A 4,609-nucleotide genomic window follows, 5' to 3' on the forward strand; every position below is an offset into this window, starting at 1 on the left:
CTGCTAACTTTAGCTTTCAGCTTGTTGTCCTCCTCATTTGATGAGTTCTTTCCTTCATTCCAGTAATCCATTCTTTCCACTGCAATGATGACTTTAAAACAGTTATAAAGATAGTTATACAGATAATTCATATATTTATAATAAGTTAGCTTTTTGCCTTCACTCATCAGCTAACGAAAAAAAAAAAAATGAAATAAAACATTTAAAAAACAGCCCATTCCCAAAAATGTGGTAGTTTTTCAAATGCTCATTAGAAGTTTACTGGAGAAACTCACTCTATATTAGGCCTGCCCAACGTTGGCCACTGAGGTCATTTAATTTGGCCCCCTAGAAGGTTAGTCTTATCCAACCTGCTCACCCAATGAGAACAAAAATGTTTTACTTTTTATTTTCTTTTTAAAACTTAATTTTTAGTAACAAAATACAACATAATGCTATAAGAAACTAAAAGTTTTTTTATGTGTTTAGTTTTATACTGTTTTGTCTTTCTGGGCCTTCAGCTCACCATAAACACTGCATTTTGGCCCCCTCAAGACAAAAAGTTTGGGCACCACTGCAGTACTGCTGCCGGAGTGTCCCTCTTAGAGTTAGTTACTTTCTCCAGAAGTCGAGATGTACAGTCACCTCCCCAGATAAGCTCTGCTGGATGGGGCAGAACAAGCCTGAGCTAATTTGTTTCTGCTGATCAGTGGAAGTATAAAGCTACGCCTCCTCACTCAAGCCCAGACTCAGGCCACTCAACTTTCATCCATTCAACAATGGTGTCCATATTACAACACATCAATAATTTACACACGCTAACTTCCAAGTTAAATTAACAAACACCAGACTTTATCATGGGCAAAGTTTCCATCTCATCCTTTTTTAAAAGCACCTCGGACTGAGGGCGACCCTGATAGTTTCTCTGTCTTTAATATGTTAAAACTGCGATCAACTGAGCGAATGTATCATCTATGGCTTTTGTAAAGTGAAACATGATCTCTCCTCAGCACTAAGTTCTACGTTTCAGGCGGATGTGATCGGCTTACCCAGGGCCAGTACGACAAATGAGCTTGGAGGGATGGCACAACCCTCACATGCTGATAACAAATGACACATAACACGAGCACAGGAGCAGCTCCATCAGTGTTATTGGTCAGTGCTGGCAGTTGCCAGTTCTTGTCAGTCCAAATACCGTTAGCATCTCAGGCTAAGAGTACTACTCCAGGGTCAACTGCTCCCTGTTCATTTAATCATATTCATTACATCGAACAGCAAAACTGAACCTGATATGAACCCCCTGCTCTGTCATGAGAGCCAAAGTGTAGGCCAAACTGAACCATGTGTGATTAAAGAAAAGCTCTTCCCTTTGAATTGTAGAATGTGTGCAACAGATGGCTGATGCTACTTTGCAGGGCAAAATTAAACCCTATTGAATATTAACCGGTGTTCACTGCTCTGTGGTCAAGTGTATTTGCAAACACCACCTGCTAACTTCAAAGAAGTTGGAACAGTGTGTGCAGTGAAAATAAGAAACTGAAAGCAGCGATTTGTAAACCCACTTTGACTTGTATTTAAACAAAAAAAAAACATATAGAATTTCATGTTGTACCTTATAAGCTTTATTGTTTTTTAGTAAATTTATGCTCGTTGTAAAACTAATGCCTGCAACATGTTCCAGAAAAGTTGGACAGGAGCAATTTTAGACTAAGAAATGTTTAACAGATAAGGCAGTCATGTTTGGATATAAAAGGAGCATTCAGAAAAGGCCTAGTCCTGTATAAGCAACGATGGAACTAAAAATGTGTCCACGAATAGTCCAACACTTTAAGAACAATGGGCCTCATTCGCCAAACATTCTTAAGAAGAAATTTCTTCTTAAAACCCACTGACACAGTGTTCAAGATTCTGACGTTCACCAGTGTTTTCTTATTTGGGATTTGTACAGAATCTACACACGCACACACACACACACACACGCACACGCACACACACACTCACTCACACAGAGCACAAACGTGTGAACAGTTCTGCGCTTTAAGAACACGTCAAGACTTTTTTCTTAGGAAACTTCCTCAAGAACACTTTGAAAAACAAACTTTGGAACATACTGGAGAATGAGGCCCAATGTTCCTCAACAAACAACTGAAAGGGTTCAAACTATTTCACAATCTCCGGTGCACAATATTGGCAAAGTTTCTTGGAATCCAGAGAAATCTCTGGGCCTCATTCATCAATATCTTCCTACGTTTCTTCTTAAACTTGTTCTCGAGAAAGGTCCTAAGAAAAAGTCCACATCAGATTGTTGATGTGTTCTTAAACCACAGAACTGCAGATTCTGTTTTTACCCAAGAACAAATCCCAAATAAGAAAACTGTGAATGTCAGAATCTAAGAGAATCTAAACTCTGAGTTTTAAGTAGAAATTTCTTAAGTACGTTCGGCGAATGAGGCCCTCTATGTGTAAAGGACCATGCTGAAAACCTGAATGTATGAGCCCTTTGATTCCTCAGACAGCACTGCATTAAAAAACAGCATGCTTCTGTGATGGACTTCACCACATGACCTCAGGACTACTTCAATAAACCGCTGTCAACAAAGAACATTCATTGCGACATTCACATACGCAATTAGAGACTGTATTACCCACAGCGGAAGCCACATGTCAACAACGTCCGAAAACACCGATGACTTCTCTGGAGTTGAGCTCATCTGAAATGGACTGATGAACAGTGGAAATGTGTACTGCAGTGTGATGGGTCAAGCTTTCAATGTTTTTTCAATTTTGGTTATGAAGGCCCACTGGTCTGCACATTTTAGTGCTTTCCCTGCTTTAACGTGCTTTAAGGGGTTGTTAATGAGCTGATTAGTTGGATCAGGTGTGTTTAGAGAAAGGAAAATGCCAAAATGTTGAGCACACAGGGCCTCAAGGACCATGTGTTGGAAACTACATGAAAATAATGGGCAGGCTCTCTATGTCAAAGGAGGAAAGTACCATCTAGACTGTTGCCAGCGTAAAGTTCAAAAGCCAGAGTCTGTCATGGCTGCAGATATTACACCTTGCACATATGTGAAGGCACCATTAACACTGAAAGGTATAGGCACGTTCTGAAGCAACAAACACTGTGTTCCTGATGATGTCTTTACGAAGGACATCCATGCATATTTCAACGTAACACCAATCCACATTCTACTCGTGTGTCTCAATTCAGGGGCTGCGTCCTTCGGAGGCCGAGAAATGTGTCCTTCTTTTCCATGGCAACAAAGGATCCAAAAGGTGGATCCTTCGCCAGCCAACCTATCCTGAGGTTCATTGCATGCTGGCGAGGACTCAAGAACTGGCGGCATCAACAGAGGAGTGAACGGCGGCTGAAGAGTTCACTCTTAAATACAAGTTAAATATATATAAGTATTGGGTTTAAACTTATGCTAATCATACACTAGAAGACTTTGAAAAGACTTTTAAAAGACGAAAGACTAAAGTCTGATACCCTCTCATATCTAAAGACAATATCAGAGTTTTTAGTCACAGATTATGATTTTGCAAAGACTGGGGATCTTGCAGGGTCACTATTTGCAAGACTGCAACTAGAGTTTTGAGTTTATTTCCCCATCATGCACCTGGTGGAAATTTACAAGCAGATAAACACTTTTCCTTCCACTATATAGTGCTACAGATGGGAAGATACGCTCGCTGGGTGTGTAAAGATCTGGGGCTCAGCCCAGTTCACTGTAGAACTGTATATTCTGGCAGATCATCATTCAGAATTGTATTAATTAACCTGTGAACCAGTGAAATCGCTTGAAAAGTCGTTTGGTATAAGGCCGGCATTAGGCGAATGGCTAACGATACGAAATGTAAAAAAAAAGGAAAAAAATAAATAAAATCTCATCAAAATGTAAAAAATAAAAAGAATCTCATCAGTAGACGGTGGTTAAGCATCTCCAACTCTAATAAATAAATAAATCATAATAAATAAAATAAACAATTAAAATCAAAGAGCGGTGTTTTGTGGTGCAACAGTGAGGGCGGGAACAACGGTGCTGTGACGCAAACAGAAAATCCGCCGTAGGGCAGACAGTCTCATTTCGGTTCAGCCTTCGTGTGTCTAAGCAGCCTTCGAAGGACACGCCTACGTAGACTGCATCCTTTGAAGGATCCAGCCCCTGAATTGGGACACACTGTACATGTTACAACAGCATGGGTGTGTAGTTAAGAGAGCGCAGGTGCTAAATTGTACTGCCGGCAGTTCAGACCTCTTTTCCCTTGAAAAAGTACTGGGGAATTAGGAAGCTGATGTGCGTTGTTAAAAAGGAAGGTGATGTAACAAACTGGTAAACACCCTCCTGTCACAACTTTGGAACATGCTGCAGGTAATAAATATGGAATGAGCATATGTTTAGGGAAAAAAAAAGAAATAACTAAGTAAGGTAAAATATTAAATATCATTTTTGTACTGTTTTTAATTTAATACAGGTCAAACAGAATTTACTATTCCCAGCTTTCTGTTATCAGCATTCTACATACTGTTCCAACTTATCTGTAATTGAGGTTTGTAAACTTTAAATAAAGCATCTACGACACTGCACTTACAACACTGCCAAATAAAGGACACAGGCGACTCCAAAGA

The sequence above is a fragment of the Colossoma macropomum genome, unplaced genomic scaffold, assembly GCF_904425465.1.
Source record: "Colossoma macropomum unplaced genomic scaffold, Colossoma_macropomum, whole genome shotgun sequence".
NCBI lineage: Eukaryota > Metazoa > Chordata > Actinopteri > Characiformes > Serrasalmidae > Colossoma > Colossoma macropomum.